We start from the raw sequence: 18,381 nt of genomic DNA on the forward strand, positions 1-18,381 counted from the left end.
CTGAGTGAACACTACGCCCCTGTGCGTGTCTGAGGTCAGTTTTAGTGGGCGCTGCACAGAGGGACCTCCGGAAGCGGGGCACAGAGGGAGGATGTGACGCACAGACAGGTATCTTGTGGGGGCTGCGGCAGCTTCCTCCCTCCGTTCTTTCTCTGGGGGTCTCTTAGATGTTCCAACCTCCCTCCTGGTTCTCCCAGGGGGAGGTCCTGATGGAGGGGCCCGCGCTACTGCTTCTGGGTGGTGGGGTGGGGCGCTAGAGGGCTTGCCCCAGATAAAGAGGAAGCAGCAGGTACTCAGCACTGGCTCTGGGCTGGCCCTGCTGGCAACAGACCAGGGTCCCCCAAACTCTGGGATCTAACGCCTGACGATCTGAGGTGGAGCTCATGTAATAATCATGGAAATAAAGTGCACAATAAATGCAACGCCCCAAACCATCCCCCTCTCTCCCCAAAAATTGTCTTCCACGGGTCACTGGTGCCAAAACAGCTTGGGACACCGCTAGACTACCCTGTTGGGAGGTGGGGGGCTGGGTCGGCAGGAAGCACACTTTGCAGGCGGTCGTCCTGGAGGAGGTGTGGTCCCGTTTCCCCTCCTTCCCTCCACTCCCCAACCCAGCACGGGGCGTGGCCCCGCACCCTCAGCTCCACAGCCGGGCGCTCTAGAGACCCGTCCCCATAAGGCCCTCCGCGGAAAGGCTTTGGTCTGCGCGTCCGCAGGTATGGATCAAGGCGTGGCGTACAGGGGCGCGGCTCCTCTCGGCAGTCCCCGTGGGCCGTCCTAGACCTGGGCGCCGACCCTTCTGTCCTCGGCTCTCGAGTCCAGGCCCTGCGTGGCCACTGCGTCGCAGCGGCTCTGCCTCTCAGACCCTTGAGATCTGGTTGGGCCTCCGAAGCGAGTCCTCCCACTTCGTGTCTAAGTCTTCCCCTGCTCCGCAGATGGGAAGACATAGCCTCTGAGAAGCGAGTAAGCCGGCCTGGAGGCCGGTACTTGATGCGCGGTACTTCGTTGCTCTCGAGGACCACACATCCCGGCGACCGCAAGCGCGCCCACCGGGCGCAGGCTTTCTGGCCCAGTCGGCCGCCGTCCCGGACCGTTTCCGCCGCCCGCGCGGGGCCCTCTGGGACTTGTAGTTCCGAATCGGACACCGCCCTCGGCGCGTCCCTGGCTCTGCGGCCATTGGCTGGCTCGAGGCATCGGGGCTGAGGCGACGGGCGGGGGCGCCTCGAGGCCCTCGCCGCGCTGGAGGGCCGTCACGTGATGTTTGGGTCCCGGCTCCGCCCCCCACCCCGCCCCGCCCGCCTAGAGCGCACAGAGCGCGCCCGCGAGCTACCCAGGCCCAGGTGAGGCGGCTGCGCGCGGCGGAGCCGGGCAGGCGGCGGCGGACCTGCGGGGCGAGGATGGGCCGGCCCGGGGCCGTGCTCCCCGAGGCGGGGGCGGCGCCGAAAGGGGCGCGCGGGGCCCGCAGGGCCAGGGCCGGGGCCGGGGCCGGGGGCGGGGGCGGGGCGCGCGCGGGGCGGGCGGGGCCTCCGGGAGGGGTGGAGCTGCCGTGGGCTGAAGCCTGTAGGGGGTGGGGCCATTGGCGGGGCGGGGCCATAGACGGGGCGGGTCTCGGGGGCGGAGCGCTTGTCCAGGGGCCCGGTGCCCACCGGGATGGTCCTCGTCGCCCGCGAGTGGGAGTCAGCCGTCGAGGGAGAGAGCCCGGCCCCGCGTGCCTCCTCTCCGGGCCTTCCTGCCCTCCCTCCACGTTTGGCTTGAAACGTGCCTCCTGGGCACCGAGGATGAGGGCTCTCCCGCCTGTCCACTTTCTGCTGACCCCGATCTGTGCTGCCTCAGTGGACGCCCTTCGGGGGCCTCCTGTCGGGAGACTCAAGTCTCACTCATGCCTTCTGGGCTCCACGCGCGCCGTCTGGCGTGGTGGCCACTAGGTAGCGAGGCGCAGGCCTGGAATATTGCGGTCACGGCAGAAAGTTCTCCGGGTGGAGCAGCGGGACTAGACGGGCCTCTGCCCGTCTATGGCAGCTACTCCTGGCTCTCTCCTCCCCTGCCCTCTTCCTGCCCACTTCTTGCCCACTTCTTGGTTCCTGGCTGGATGGCACTTCACCGACCTTCCAGTGGGTCTCAGCCTACTTTCCCGACCACCCTTTCCTATCACTGCCCTGGTTCAGGTCCTTTCCCTTTTCCTTTCCGGCGCTTCGTGTTTTGTGTTTGTCACTTGTTTGCTTATTTTCTGCTTTATCCTGGGTCCCCGTGAGGCCGGGGTTGCGATTGTTCCTCACTATAGCCCCAGTGTGGACACAGTGTCAGGGTGAGAACCAGGGCAAGTGTGTCAGTATTGGAGTGCTTCGGCCTACTGCAGCGGTACTTCCTAGTGGCTCGTGCTCATATACTGTAGGTCCTTACTAGAAACCTGGTTCAGCAAATGCTTGTCCAGGAGTGGCTGTGGGAAAGTGTCAGTCCAGGAAGGCTTCCTGGAGGAGGTGGAGCTTCCTGGCCCCCTGCACATTTTTCTCCTCCTCTGTTGTCTTGTTTGTCCTGACTGTATCCCCTCTGCCTTCCCTGGGTGCTCCTCTGCAGGCCCTGAGGTGGGCACCTAGGCACGGGCACTGCTGTCTGGGGGTTTTGGGTCTTGTGGGCAGACAAGAGTCCTTAAGTCCCCTCCTGTAAGGTGATGGTTGGTCGGGACCTGGTTCCTGCCTTTTGATCCAGCCACATCTTCCACCACTTGCTTCGTGTGGCCCGCTAGGGCACAAGCTCTTACTTCCTGCACATCCCATGTCTTTTCTCACTGGTGTGAGACTGTCTGTGTCTTCTGCTTAGAATGCCTTGTACTCCAACTGTCTCCTATCTCCCCTGGATTGGTTCATCCATGTCTGTGCCCATGGCTCACAGCACACAGCACCCTGCTTATTACTGAGTTTTCTTGCTCTCTGACTAGTGTCTGGACTAGTGTTTGGGAGAAGTTAGACTTTTTTTTTTTTTTTTTTAATGCACACAGGCATGTCAATGGTTGCTGGGTTTGTTTTGATTGTGTTATTTGCTACAAGAGAAATTTAATCTGGGTGGCTCAGTCCAGCCATAATTCTTTCTGTTATTTGAATTGTGATTTGTGACATCAGTAGTAATCACAGACTTGCTGGGCTGGGAAGGTAGCGGCCCCTGAGATTTGGCTGTTTTCTGCCAGAACACCCAGCACTGCCTGGCTCCTAAGTGTTTGCTGGGTCCGTAAATGGAGGATTGGGTGATGAAAGACTAAAGTGGAGGGAGAATGAACAGATCAGAGTGAAGGGGCCTGTTCTGCCTCCTTCAGCGATGTTGCCCTGGGGTGTTTGATGTTGGTCCTTAGACTTGGCCCTGCTCTCTGCTCTGAATGTTCTTGTCCTGCGTGGGTGCCTTAGGGCAGAGGAGGCAAATACCACTCACAGATTTTCTTGAAGCCACACATGAGAATCAGAGAAGAAATGTGGATAAAGTAACTGTGTAGGGTAGTCACTCATACCACAAATTTTAGTGCACACTATCATCTGGGAGACATAGTAGTGAACCTGACGTATAACATTCCTATTGCCGTAATAAGTAGGACCATTTTAAATAGTGATGATTGTTTTGAGGAAAATTAAGTGGAGTGATAGAGAGCTGAGCACTAGTGATAGAAGGTGAGTTGGAAGTGCCGTTGCTGAGGTGTGGGTGCTGAAGCTCTGGGAGGGGCCGTGGGAGTCAGGGAGTGCTCGGGAGGCTGGTATGGCCGCCCCCCCTTCTGAGCAGCCCTCTGACTCCAGAGTGCTGGCTCCGGCCTGTTTGTGAGGCACACTAGAGGGAGCACAGGAGAACCGACCATTGTCACCCTCTTCGTATCATCGCCGTGATGTTCACCACCACTGTGGACCCCTGGGGTCTGCCAGGCATCTGCTGGGTTCTTTATATTCCTAAGATCAGGACACTTCCTAGGGCTGGGTAGCTCATCCAGAGTCACAGGCCTGTAAGTGAGCTGCTGGGATTTGAACCCAGCCCACTGGCTCCCGAACCTGCTCACCACTCTGTCGCCCTGCCCACCCAGCACTCCTGCTCTGCTGCCTCCCGGAGGACAGATGGGAGGGTGCTTACACCCTGGAGGATGCCCTGTCCCTTGGAGGACGTCTTTGGTGATGGTGGTGATTACCCTGATAAAGACTTAATCCTGAACGTCTCTCAGTGTTGGAGCGATGTTCTCGAGCAGAGCCAGGCAAGGGTCGAAGGCATTAGGGAATCCAGGTCTGGAAGTGTGTTTTTGGATGGGGTCAGGGGGAGGCCGGCCTGAAACTTGGAGTTCTGGTTCTCAGTATGGCTGGATGAAAGGAGATTAGAGCGAGCCCACCGTTGGCCGTGGCTGCTCTCCAGGTCCTGTGGAAAGGTGTCCAGTTGTCTAGTCAAGCATTTTTAGGGCTTTGGGACCAGGCGCTATGCTCGGGCACCTGTCTGTTTGTGTCTGTCCTCTGATGCCCAAGCCAGACCCTGGATGTGGCCTGTGTGGGGGGGTGCAGACTACGCCTGCACTGACTTGGAAGCTGGATATTGTGGATGCGGGGTGGCCGTGGGGGGTGGGGTGCTGGCTGGGGAGGACGGAGGGCAGGCCTCTCGGGAGATGAGGGGGCGTAGGAGCTCTGCTCAGGAGTCAGCGCCAGCTGGGGGCAGCCCCTCGCCTCCTGCCCAGCCACCTCTAGCTGCCCTCCACCGGGATCCATAATCCATTCCTGCCAAGTGTTTGGAAAGGGACTCATTTTACACCAGCAGCCCGGAATCAGTCCCTCCCACGGTAGCCCAGCAGCCTCCACCCGGGCCTGGCTGCCCTCAGCCCTGGCTCTCAGTGGCTGTGCTAACGAGCTGGATCCCTGCCCCGGCCTGCCCTCCTCCTGCAGGGGTGCTAATGAGCCCGCGAGGGCAGGAGACGGGCCTGGGCTCCAGAGCCAGGATCCAGAAAGGCTTCACTTGCAGGGCTGATGTCCCAGCTGGTCCCTGCACCCCCCAGCCCCCCCTCAGCGTCCTGGCTCTTCTTGCCCAGGGGCCCGTCTGCAGCATCAGACTGCCTGCTGCCCTTGGCCTTCGCAGCTCTGGCAGTGTGACCTGGACGTCTTTTCAGCCTCTGGTCGACCTGCTGGGCTGACTTCTCGGCTGCCTAGACCTGTCCTCTGGGGTCAACTCTGCTGCCCTGCAGGCTGGAACGGCCAGGCGCCAACCCCTTCTGGTCTTAGAGCTGCTGGTCAGAGCAGGGAGGCCGGGAGAGGGGCTGTCTGTTTACCCAAGGCCGCAAAGTGCAGGGCAGGTTGGGAGCAGGACTGTGAGTCCAGCCTCAGAACCTGGGCTTTATCCACAGTGTCATCAGCGTGGGGTTGTGGAGAGCTGCCGGACCAGTGGTGGGAGGGGGCCCCCGGAACTGGGGGGTTCTAGTCACCCCAGCTACCTGCTCCCTCTCTCTTCACCCAGAGCAGCTCTGGTCTCCTCCATTCTATGTGAACTCTCTGGGAATGATTGTGTTTAAAGAAAGGATCCTGCAGCTGGAAAGCTCTAAAGCTGGCTCCGCCCTTGTTTTACACCTGGGAGGGGGTGGTCGAGGCCGGAACCACCTGCTGCTGTGGGGTGCAGCCTTGTCCGGCCTCCTCTCTGGCAGTGTGTGCTGCTGCCCACCTGTGGGAGGGCTTGCAGGCCCATGGAGGGGGGGCCTCACAGGCAGCATGCGGGCGGGGTTCTGTCTTAAGAGACAGGACGGCCATCTGGGCAAGAGTGAAGTCAGGTGTGGGCAGGCACGGGTGGGACTGGATGGGCAGAAGTCCTAGCGGTGTCGGGTAGGTCTTGCTGCAGTAACGAGCATCCCCCAGGTGCCAGCAGTGTCAAACCACAAGGCGGCTTGTGCCTTGGGAAGGGCGCCTTTCCTCCCCTTGCTTCCCCTTTGCTCCTGGGACTGCCTTGTGCCCAGAGAGAGGGCGAGCCATGCAGTGGCTCCCCTTCTATGGTCCCCCTGTTCCAGGAGGCCAGCGCTCAGGAACCAGGCCAGGCCGAACGTGTCCTCTGCTGTGTCCACCTGGAAGCCTTGGGCACGGACACCAACAGCCCAGTCTTTTCTTTTTTCATTATTAAACTTTATATTTTGCCACGTTGTGTGTTCACATTGTAAGAACTGATTCCGAGCCTCCTGTGTGCCTTTACCCAGTTTCTCAGGAAGCTGTAGCACAGTGTTACACCCAAGATACCAGTGAGGATGCAGTGGAAATACAGGCTGCTTCTGTCACATGGTGTCCCTCTTATAGCCATACCCACCTCCCTGCTACCCTCACCCTCCTGAGTTCCTGGGAAGCCTCAGCCTGTCCTCCTTTCTTCTTATGTCATTTCAAGAGTTATACAAATGGAATCAGACAGTATGTAGCCCTTGGGGACTGGCTCTTTTCATTTGGTGTAATTCCCTGGAGATTTCTCTTGGGTGTCACATGTATCTGTACTTTGTTTCTTGTTGTCACTGGATCTGCTGTTCTGCGGTGTGAATGGACCACAGTTTAACTGTTCCAGTGCCTTGTACTTTTTGAAAAGTTTGTATAGTTCAAAAGTAAAAACGTATAAGGAAGGGACTTTTCTGGTTGTCCAGTGGCCAAGACTCCACACTCTCAACGCAGGGTCAGGGAACTTGATCCCACCACATGCCGCATCTGAGAGTTTGTATGTCACAAATAAAGATTCCTCATGCTGCAGTTAGGGCTTCCCAGGTGACACAGAGGTAAAGACTCTGCCTGTCAGTGCAGGAGATGCATTAGACGTGGGTTTGAGCCATGGGTCTGGAAGACCCCTGGAGGAGGGAATGGCAACCCACTCCAGTATTCTTGCCTGGAGAATCCCATGGACAGAGGAGCCTGGTGGGCTACAGTCCATGGGGTCGCACAGAGTAACCGAAAGATTGTGCGTGGTGCAGTGAGGAGGGACGATCCTGAGAGGTGCAGCTGAAACCTTGTGCAACCAGGTGAATGACTGCATGAATCCAGAAACGCACATTAAAGAGACACACAGGAAGCTTGCAGTAGAGAGGTAATAGGTCTCCCTATCCCCGCCGACCAGGTCCCTGTCTCTCCATTTGATTCTGCTGCTGGTCTCTTACCTGTCCTTCCACATATATAAGAATATGATTATCAACTGAATAAGTAATCTATACTCCACCCCTGCCCCCCGCCACAAACCAGAAAGTCCTGGAGGTCGTCCCCCGTCAGTACAGAGAGCTTCTCTTTTCCTTGTCGACAACTGCAGAATGCTTTGAATATGGATATGTCAGAATAAATTTAACATAGTCTTTTGTTGATAGAAATCTAGGTTTTTTTCAGTCTTTGAATATGACAGAATGAATGAGTGGTTCGTATGTCATCTGATCCATGTATGTAGGATGTACAGTCTGGGTCAGAAGACTCAGACCTTCCTTGTCAGGACACACTGCCAGCTCCCCCCACCAAAGGGGTGCCCCTATCCACACACCCTTGGGACGTTGTGGGTACCTGCCGCCCAGCTGCTTCCACGCTGAGTGATCAGGCTTCAGGGGGATCGTCTGCCTTGCCTTTGTGATGAATGAGCTTGGTATCTTTTTATGTATCAAAGAGCCAGTTGTGTTTTCCTTGTGAGCTTTCTGTCCCTTGACTTTGTTCGTGTTTTGAAAGCCATGTTGTTGATTCTCTTCCCTGTCGACTGTGGAGATGAGCTCCCTGAGTGTCAGCTGGATTCAGGGCATTTGCTGCTGCCTTTTGTCATCCTCACTATTTTGCCACTTTGGTGCCGTCGGATCCCTCAGCTTTCATAGGTGGTGCTTGGATTTTGCTTTGTAGTTGATGAAGGCTTCTTTGCTTCAAGGTTAAAAAGAAATCCTGTGTTTTTGTCTCATTCTCATTGATTTGCTTTTAAAGTTTCTATTCATTTGTATTTTATCTTGGCATGTGGTGTGAGGTATGGGATCTGACCTTAATTTTTCCCAGATGGTTTATTGATAGTCCTGTCTGGGTTATTAAAGAGTCCATTTCTTTCCTCATTGGTTTTAGGGGCTAGCTTAGCCATGCTCCAAACTGCCATTTGTGTTTAGAGTTTAAAATTATGTATTTATTGGGATAAGAGCACTTTACCTAAGACCTGTGCAGCTGTGTGGCACAGGAGCGGCAGAGAGGAGAGACCCCATGTCCAGGGTCAGGAGGGGCGGCCGTGAGAAGACACCCCAAGTCCAAGGTAAGAGAAACCCAAGTGAGATGGTAGGTGTTGCGAGAGGGCATCAGAGGGCAGGCACACTGAAACCACAATCACAGAAAACTAGCCAATCTGTTCACATGGGCCACAGCCTTGTCTAACTCAGTGAGACTGAGCCATGCCATGTGGGGCCACCCAAGACGGACGGGTCATGGTGGAGACGTCTGACAGATGTGGTCCACTGGAGAAGGGAATGGCAAACCACTTCAGCATTCTTGCCTTGAGAACCCCATGAACAGTATGAAAAGGCAAAAAGATAAGACACTGAAAGAGGAACTCCCCAGGTTGGTAGGTGCCCAATATGCTACTGGAGATTAGTGGAGAAATAACTCCAGAAAGAATGAAGGGATGGAGCCAAAGCAAAAACAATACCCAGTTTTGGATTTGACTGGTGATAGAAGCAAGGTCTGATGCTGTAAAGAGCAATATTGCATAGGAACCTGGATTGTTAGATCCATGAATCAAGGCAAATTGGAAGTGGTCAAACAGGAGATGGCAATAGTGAATGTTGACATACTAGGAATCAGCGAACTAAAGATGGACTGGAATGGGTGAATTTAACTCAAATGACCATTATATCTACTACTGTGGGCAGGAGTCCCTTAGAAGAAATGGAGTAGCCATCATAGTCAACAAAAGAGTCCGAAATGCAGTACTTGGATGCTGCAATCTCAAAAAAACAGAATGATCTCTGTTCATTTCCAAGGCAAACCATTCAATATCACAGTAATCCAAGTCTATGCCCTGACCAGTGACGCTGAAGAAGCTGAAGTTGAACAGTTCTATGAAGACCTATAAGATCTAAGAACTAACATCCAAAAAAGATGTCCTTTTCATTATAGGGACTGGAATGCAAAAGTAGGAAGTCAAGAAATACCTGGAGTAACAGGCAAAGTTGGCCTTGGAGTACAGAATGAAGCAGGGCAAAGACTAATAGAGTTTTGCCAAGAGAACACACTGGTCATAGCAAACACCCTCTTCCAACAACACAAGAGAAGACTCTACACATGGACATCACCAGATGGCCAGCAGTGAAATCAGATTGATTATATTCTTTGAAGCCAAAGATGGAGAAGCTCTATACAGTCAGTGAAAACAAGACTGGGAGCTGACTGTGGCTTAGATCATGAACTCCTTATTGCCAGATTCAGACTTAAAATTGAAGAAAGTAGGGAAAACCACTAGACCATTCAGGTATGACATAAATCCCTTATGACTATACAGCGGAAGTGAGAAATAGATTTAAGGGACTAGATATGATAGACAAAGTGCCTGATGAACTATGGACAGAGGTTTGTGACATTGTACGGGAGACAGCGATCAAGACCATCCCCAAGAAAAAGAAATGCAAAAAAGCAAAATGGCTGTCTGAGGAGGCCTTAAAAATAGCTGTGAAAAGAAGAGAAGTGAGAAGCAAAGGAGAAAAGGAAAGATATACCCATTTGAATGCAGAGTTCCAAAGAATAGCAAGGAGAGATAAGAAAACCTTCCTCATTGATCAATGCAAAGAAATAGAGGAAAACCATTAGAATGAGAAAGACTTGAGATCTCGTCAAGAAAATTAGGGATGCCAAGGGAACATTTCATGCAAAGATGGACACAATAAAGAACAGAAATGAAAAAAAAAAAAAAAAGAAATGGCATGGACCTAACAGAAGCAGAAGATATTAAGAAGAGGTGGCAAGAATACACAGAAGAACTGTACAAAAAAGATCTTCAAGACCCTGATAATCACGATGGTGTGATCACTTACCTAGAGCCAGACATCCTTGAATGTGAAGTCAAATGTGCCTTACGAAGCGTCACTACGAACAAAGCTAGTGGAGGTGATGGAATTCCAGTTGAGCTATTTCAAATCCTAAAAGATGATGCTGAGAAAATGCTGCACTCAATATGTCAGCAAATTTGGAAAACTTAGCAGTGATCACAGGACTGGAAAAGTTCAGTTTTCACTCCAATCCCAAAGGAAGGCAATGCCAAAGAATGCTCAAACTACCGCAAAGTTGCACTCATCTCACAGGCTAGCAAATGATGCTCAAAATTCTCCAAGCCAGCTTCAGCAATACGTGAACTGTGAACTTCAGATGTTTAAGTTGGTTTTAGAAAAGGCAGAGGAACCAGAGATCAAATTGCCAACATCTGTTGGATCATCAAAAAAGCAAGAGAGTTCTAGAAAAACATCTATTTCTGCTTTATTGACTATGCCAAAGCCTTTGACTGTGTGGATCACAATAAACTGTGGAAAATTCTGAAAGGTGGGAATACCAGACCACCTGACCTGCCTCTTGAGAAACCTGTATGCAGGTCAGGAAGCAACAGTTAGAACTGGACATGGAACAACAGACTGGTTTCAAGTAGGAAAAGGAATACATCAAGGCTGTATATTGTCACCCTGCTTATTTGGCTTATATGCAGAGTACATCATGAGAAATGCTGGACTGGAGGAAGCACAAGCTGGAATCAAGTTTGCTGGGAGAAATATCAATAACCTCAGATACGCAGATGACACCAGCCTTATGGCAGAAAGTGAAGAACTAAAGAGCCTCTTTATGAAAGTGAAAGAGGAGAGTGAAAAAGTTGGCTTAAAGCTCAACATTCAGAAAATTAAGATTATGGCATTGGGTCCCATCACTTCAAGGTAAATAGATGGGGAAACAATGGAAGCAGTGTCAAACTTTATTTTTTTGGGCTCCAAAATCACTGCAGATGGTGATTGCAGCCATGAAATTAAAAGATGCTTACTCCTTGAAAGGAAAGTTATGACCAATCTAGACAGTATGTTAAAAACAGAGACATTACTTTATCTACAAAGGTCCATCTGGTCAAGGCTATGGTTTTTCCAGTGGTTATGTATGGATGTGAGAGTTGGACTATAAAGAAAGCTGAGCACCGAAGAATTGATGCTTTTGAACTGTGGTGTTGGGAGAAGACTCTTGAGAGTTCCTTGGATTACAAGGAGGTCCAAGCAGTCTACCCTAAAGGAGATTAGTCCTCGGTTTTCATTGGAAGGACTGGTGTTGAAGCTGAAACTGCAATACTTTGGCCACCTGATGTGAAGAGCTGACTCATTGGAAAAGACCATGATGCTGAGAAAGACTGAGGGTAGGAGGAGAAGGGGACGACAGAGGATGAGATGGCTTGATGGCATCACCAACTCAATGGACTTGAGTTTGGGTAAACTCTGGGAGTTCATAATGGACAGGGAGGCCTGCTGTGCTGTGGTTCATGGGGTTGCAAACAGTCAGACATGACTGAGAGACTGAACTGAACTGAACTGAACCCTCTTCACAGGTTGAAGTTCACAATACAGTACTATATACACAGTACAAGTGCTGTGTGCACAGTACAGTACTATATACACAGTACAAGTGCTGTGTGCACAGTATAGTACTATATACACAGTACAAGTGCTGTGTGCACAGTACTGTACTATATACACAGTACAAGTGCTGTATGCACAGTACTGTACTGCATACACAGTGCAGTACTGCATGCACAGTACGAGTGTCACATGCTGTTGACTAGGTGCAGCACTGCCAGCCATGCTCTCGAACTGCATCGTCTTGCTTCCCTGCAGCTTTCTTCCTGGTGATTAGCGGCTCCCCCCCTCCCCTGCCCCAGCCCCTGGCAACCACTGTTCTACTCAGTGGCTCTCTGAACGAGACTAATTTATTTATTTATTAAAAAAATATTTATTCATTTATTTTCTTTGGCTGTGTTGGGCCTTAGTTGTAGCTCCTGAGATCTTCCTTGCATCATTATGGATCTTTTCTGTGTGGCTTGCAGGCTTAGTTGCCCTGTGGCATGTGGGATCTTAGTTCCCTGACCAGGGATTGAACCTGGGTCTCCTGCATTACAAGGCTCATTCTTAACTGCTGGACCATGAGGCAAGTCCCTCGGCTGCTTTAGGTGCCTTATATAGGTGGAGTCATGCAGTGTTGGTCCTTCTGTGACTGGCTTATTTCATTTTCATAATGTCCTCAAGGTCCATACGTGTTGTTGCACACGGCAGAATTTGGTTATTTTTAAAGTCTGAAGCATGTCCACCATGTGGACCTCATCTCCTTCATCTGCAGATGGGACTGAGGTTGTCTCCACATCTGGGCTGCTGTGAATGATCCTACGGTGACCATGGGGGGCATCTGTCCGAGATCCTGATTTTAACTCTTTCAAATAAATGCTCAGAAATGGGATCACTGACTCGTATGTGTTGTATTAGTTGCTCATCGTATCCGACTCTTTGTGACCCATGGACTGTAGCCCACCAGGCTCCTCTGTGGGATTCTCCAGGCAAGAACACTGGAGTGGGTTGCCACTCCCTCCTCCAGGGGATCCTCCTGGCCCAGGGGATGAACCTGGGGCTCCTGCATTGCAGGCAGAGTCCCCACCAACTGAGTCACCAGGGAAGCCCTTTGGTTTGGTTGTCAAGTTGTGTCTGACTCTCTGTGACCCCGTGGAGCATGGGTAGCCCAGCATGCTCTCCTCTGTCCATGGGATTTCCCAGGCAAGAATACTGGAGTGAGTTGCCATTTTCTTCTCCAAATGCTCAGAAGTGGGATTGCTGAATCGTATGGTAGTTCTGTTTTTAATTTTTGAGGAAGCTTCACGCTGTTTTCTGTGTCAGCTGTGCCATATTGCATCTCTGCTGTCAGTGTACCGGGCTCCAGGTTCTCCCCATCCTCGCTAGCGCTGACTCTCGCGCTCTCTTGTCTTTGAGCATGGCTGTTCTGCCAGGGGTGAGGTGACGTCTCACTGTGGTTTTGGTCCATGTTTCCCTGATGATTAGTGACGCTGAGCATCTTTGCATGCTCCTCTTGGCTGCTTGTATGTCTTCTTTAGAAAAATGTCTCTTCAAGTCCTCATCCCATTTTACAATTGGGTGATTTATTAGTTGTTTTTTTTTAAGCTATTGAATTGTAGGAGTTCCTTATATGTTTTGGAGATTAACCCCGTATTAGATACACATCATGTTTTACTTACGATGGTCTTAACAACTTTACAGTTTTTGACTTTTCGTGATGTGAAAGTGATACACATTCATGTTTCGAGTTCTGAGTTTGATCTTCTCCTGGACCAGTAATGCAGGGTGGATGATGCTCTCTCATGATGCTGGGCAGCGGGCAGCACCCCGTCAGCCCTGCGATCACAAGAGTACACAGCTGGTGCCCTGACAGTGTTCTGTATCATTTTTAATACAGTGTTCAGTCTGTTACATGAGATGGTCCATCTGTGCTGTGTCTGCTTAGTTGCTCAATCCTGTCCAACTCTTGGCAACCCCATGGACTATTGCCCCCCAGGTTCCTCTGTCCATGGGATTCTCCAGGCTAGAATACTGGAGTGGGTTTCCATGCCCTCCTCCAGGGGATCTTCCCGACCCAGGGATTAAATTGACGTCTTATGCATTGCAGACAATCTTTACCAACTGAGCCACCGGAAAGAGACAGTCCATACTTTAGTATAAAATAGGCTTTGTACTAGATGGTTTTGCCCACTTGTAGGCTAATGTGATTGTTCTGAGCACATTTCAGGAAGGGCAAGCTAAGCTGTGACCTTTGCTGAGTTTGATGTATTAAATGCATTTTCAATTCATCTTTAATTTACAATGAGTTTTTCAGGATGTAACCCCATTGTGCATCAAGGAAGATCTTCCTGTAAATATCTCCTCCCGTTCCATGGATGCCTTTTCATGCCAGTGGTTACTTCTTTTGCTTTGCAGCAGCTTTTTTATTTGTTGTAGTTCTGCTCAGCTGTTTTTTTTTTTTTTGTTGTTGTTTCTTTCTGTTACTTGGAGCTTTTGGTATCATATCCATGAAATCTTTGTCAAAACCAATGTTTTGAACCTTTGTCCCTGTGCTTTCTTCTCGGAGTTTTACAGTTTGGGGTCTTCTGTTTAAGTCTTTAATTGACTTTGAGTTATCATGCATTTGTGATGTACGATAGGATCCAAGTTCATTATCTTCCAGGTTCAGCTTCAGTTTCCTGGCATCGTTTGTTGCGGAGACTGTCCTTTCCCCGTGTGTGTTCTTGGCACCCTTGGCAGATCCGTTTGCTGTCTGTGTGTGAGTGTATTTCTGGCTCTGCATTCTGTCCCGTAGGTCTGCGTGTTTGTCTTATGCCAGTGGCGTACTATTTCAGTGGCTGTTGCTCTGTACTGTATGCTGAAGTCAGGATGTGTGACGCAGCCAGCGTCGCTGCCCAGTGATGACGTTTGCTTATAAGCTGTTGCATTGTCCCTGTGTGCAGTTGTAGTCTCTATTTTAATTATTAAGGCCTTATGCTGTGTTTCAGTATCTCAAAGAACTCATTGTTCTTGTGTCATAATTTTTTTTTTTTTTACCCCTTCTAGGTTATCTTTACGTAGGAACTTTGAGTTAGCTTGCCTGTTCTTTACTCAGTCCCTTCACCAGACACACACACACATATATTTGCATCCCTAAAACCTTTGGCTTTAGATTGGATTGTGTTAAATGTACAAATCAGAGACAGTGACATCTTTATGACATTGAGTCTGGCTTCTTAAAGTGTTGTATTTTCTCAGTTGCTTATTAGGTCTCCTCTTCTGTAATGCTTTCACATTTTCTTTATTTGCAGGAATTTTATCTATTATTATTATTGTTATCATTATTTTTTGCTGCACTGCATTGCTTGAGGGATGTTAGTTCCTTGACCAGGGATTAAACCCATGTCACCTGGGGTGGTCTTAATCGCTGGACCACCAGGCGAGTCCCATGTCTTTTTAAATGTTGTGGTTAGGAATCTCTTCTGCATGTCCTCTGTTTATGTATGCACATAAGACTACTCTTGATTTCTTCATGTTATTTTGTCTTGTGCTACCTTGCTGAATTCTGCTGTTTTTTAGTTAATTTTCTTGGGTTCTCCAGGTATCCATTCTTAGCAGCTGCAAATAGTGATATTTAACCTTCCCTTCCAGTTTTTGTATTCCAGGCTCCTTCTGTTCCCTGCTTGTGTGAACAAGTCCTCTAGCATTCTGGGGAGCAATCATGCTGGTGGTAGGCATCTCTTGCCAGGCACCCCTGGTGTTTCCCCGTGGGGCAGATGCGGGTTTGGAATGAGACACATGCCTTCCATGTGTCAGGGAAGAGCCTGTGCTGTCCATTTTATTGAGCATCTTATTTGTAATAAAAATGAAGAATTATTGTTGAATTTTTTTTTTAATCACCTATGGGATGATCATGTGACTTTTCTCCTTAGACATAGTCATATGATGAACTGTACTCATGGGAGTTGCTAATGCTGAGACATTCTTGAGTTCCTGGAATGCCCTTCACTAGGTCTGACATGGAATTCCTCGAAGGTGCTGCCGGATACTTTATGCTGGTTAATTTAGCATCTGTATTGCTTTTCATAAGTCAGCTTGGTCTGTCAGTTTTCTTTTTTGGTGTGTACTTTCTTTTCGGTTTTGGCATCAGGGCTGCACCTGCTTCATAGACATCATTCAGATGTTTTCTTTCTGATGTGTTTGTAGAGTTGTTGAATAGTACTGCACTATATGGGGTCACAAAGAGCTGGACACAGCTGAGTGCCTGAGCACTCAGGCTCACGCACATTTGGTCTGCACGGTGTTGGTCAAGTTCGTGGGACTGTTTGGACCTTGTGCACTTCTGTTTTATATCCGTTTGGGGGAAGAAAATCCTTTAATATTTTTCTTTCTTTTTTTGGGGTCAGTTATAGATATTTTATTTTCCTAGAAAATTATCAGTTTCGTCCAGGTTGTCAGATTTATTCATGTAGATGCGAGTGCAGTTATTGCTTACTGTTCTCTTAATTTCCTTGGTTCCTGTGATTACTCCCCTTGTATATTTGTATTTTTTTTCTTGGTTGGATTGGCTATTTGTTTGCACTGTAGGGTTTTTTCTTCTTCAAAGATTCACCTTTTGGATATTTTTATTAAATTAATTGTCCTTTTTTTCTGCTTCTTAATGCATCACTTTTTGCTTATAGTTAATTTCTTTTGCTCGCTTCCAGTTATCTTATCATTCTTTTCTCTTGGTGTTTAGATGATTGATTAATTTGTTTCTGTTCTTTTCAAAAAAGTGTTTGATATTTAAAGGCTCTTCCTTAAGTTCTGACAGTGTGTTTTCCTTATCAGTGCTGTCTGGAAGTGCTGTCATTTTGGTTTGCAGTCTCTTTTCTGGTCCAAGAGTTGTTGAGGAGTAAGTCTTAAAAGCATCTTTTGATTTCTTGGTTTTGTTGTTGCTCTAGTTTTAATTGCATTTTGACCAGAGAATCTCAGTTGTTCTCTTTTGAACTTTTTGGGTTTCATGATGTTCTTCTTGTGTTTCTAACACAGAGTCAGTTTTCAGTTTTCCACGGGTGCTTGGAAAGGAGCTCTGCTCTGTCTCCTGGGTGTCAGCGGCTGATGAGCGTACTGGTCAGTGTCACCACCTGACTGTGTTGTGGGTCATGTGTGTCTTAATTTTTGTCTGCCTGCTCTGTCGTTGACAGAGAAGTGAATTGCATTCCTGCACAAGTCCGACTCTGTCCCTTCTTCCTGTGTCTCCTGTGACTGCTGGCGACTGTGGACAAATATCATTTTTACCCTGAATCCCGCCCTTTGTCTCATCTCCATGCTACTCAACGTTGGGGCCACAAAGTGCTGCCCACGCCTCCATTTGCCTAGTATGCCTTCACTATCCTTCTGTCCGTCACCCCTGCTTCCTTCATGCGGGTTTCTTACATACACATGAGATTGGATTCGCTTTGCCATCTAACCTGAGAATCATGTTTACTTTGACTGGAGAAGTTAAACTCATTCACGTTGTTCAGTTGTTAAGTCGTGTCCGACTCTTTGCCACCCCATGGACTGCAGCTTGTCAGGCTTCCCCGTCCTTCACTATCTCCTGGAATTTGCTCAGATTCATGTCCATTGAGTCAGTGATGCTATCAAACCATCTCATTGCTGCCTACCTCTTCTCCTTTTGCCTTCATTCTTTCCCAGCATCAGGGCCTTTTCCAATGAGTTGGCTCTTCGCATCAGATGGTCAAAGTATTGGAGCTTCAGCTTCAGCATCAGTCCTTCCAATGAATATTCAGGGTTGATTTACTTTAACTTGACTGATTTTCTCTCTTTGCAGTCCAAGGGACTCTCAAGAGTCTTCTCCAACACCACAGTTTGAAAGCATCAATTCTTCAGCTCTCAGTCTTCTTTCTGGCCCAACTCCCACATCCCTATGGGACTACTGGAAAAACCATAGCTTTGATTATATGGACCTTTGTCAGCAAAGTGATATCTCCCCTTTTTAATATGTTGTGTAGGTTTGTCATAACTTTCTTTCCAGGGAGCAAGCATCTTTTAATTTTGTGGCTGCAGTCACTGACTGCAGTGATTTTGGAGCCCAAGAAAATAAAATCTGTCACGGGTTCTACTTTTTCCCCTTTATATTGCCGTGAAGTGATGGGACTGGATGCCATGACCTTATTAGTTTTTTGAATGTTGAGTTTTAAGCCAGTTTTTTCACTCTCCTCTTTCACCCTCATCAAAAGGCTCTTTAGTTCTTCTTTGCTTTCTGCCATAAGGGTGGTGTCATCTGCATATCTGAGGTTGTTGATATTTCTCCTGGCAATCTTGATTCCAGCTTGTGATTTATCCAGCCTGGCATTTTGCATAATGTACTCTGTATAGAAGTTAAATAAACAGGGTGACAATACACAGCCTTGATGTATTCCTTTCCCAATTTTAAACCAGTCAGTTGTTCCATGTAAGGTTTTAACTGTTGCTTCTTCTCCTGCATTCAGATTTCTCAGGGGACAGGTAAGGTGGTTTGGTATTCCTATCTCTTTAAGAATTTCCACAGTTTGTTGTGATCCAGACCACAGGCTTTTACGTAGTCAATGAAGCAGAAGTACTTTTTTGGAATTCCCTTGCTTTCTCTATGATCCAGCGAATGTTGGCAATTTGATCTCTGGTTCCTGTGCCTTTTCTAAACCCAGCTTGTCCATTTGAAAGTTCTTGGTTCGTGTACCATACTGCTGAAGCCTGGCTTGAAGGATTTTGAGCATAACCTACTAGCATGCAAAATGAGCACAATTGTGTGGTAGTTTGAGCATTCTTTGGCATTGCTGTTCTTTGGGATTGGAGTGAAAACTCTCCTCTTCCCGTTCTCTGGCCACTGCAGAGCCTTCCAA

General features: G+C 49.1%; 1 protein-coding gene across 12 annotated transcripts in view; it reads left to right on the forward strand.

Annotated features, from left to right (window-relative positions):
• The first annotated feature begins 612 nt into the window (after positions 1 to 612).
• The window catches only part of TSNARE1 (t-SNARE domain containing 1), a 112,726-nt gene continuing 94,957 nt past the window's right edge, over positions 613 to 18,381 (forward strand). The window contains exon 1 of one of the 12 annotated variants that reach the window (XM_070476902.1): positions 613 to 716. The gene's annotated coding sequence lies outside the window, so the exon portion shown is untranslated. Of the gene's footprint in view, positions 717 to 784; positions 1,341 to 18,381 lie in introns of those variants that run through there. The other 11 variants (XM_070476903.1, XM_070476904.1, XM_070476901.1 and 8 more) reach the window with 11 other exon arrangements.

Source organism: Odocoileus virginianus, chromosome 15 (assembly GCF_023699985.2).
Source record: "Odocoileus virginianus isolate 20LAN1187 ecotype Illinois chromosome 15, Ovbor_1.2, whole genome shotgun sequence".
Taxonomy (NCBI): Eukaryota; Metazoa; Chordata; class Mammalia; order Artiodactyla; family Cervidae; genus Odocoileus; species Odocoileus virginianus.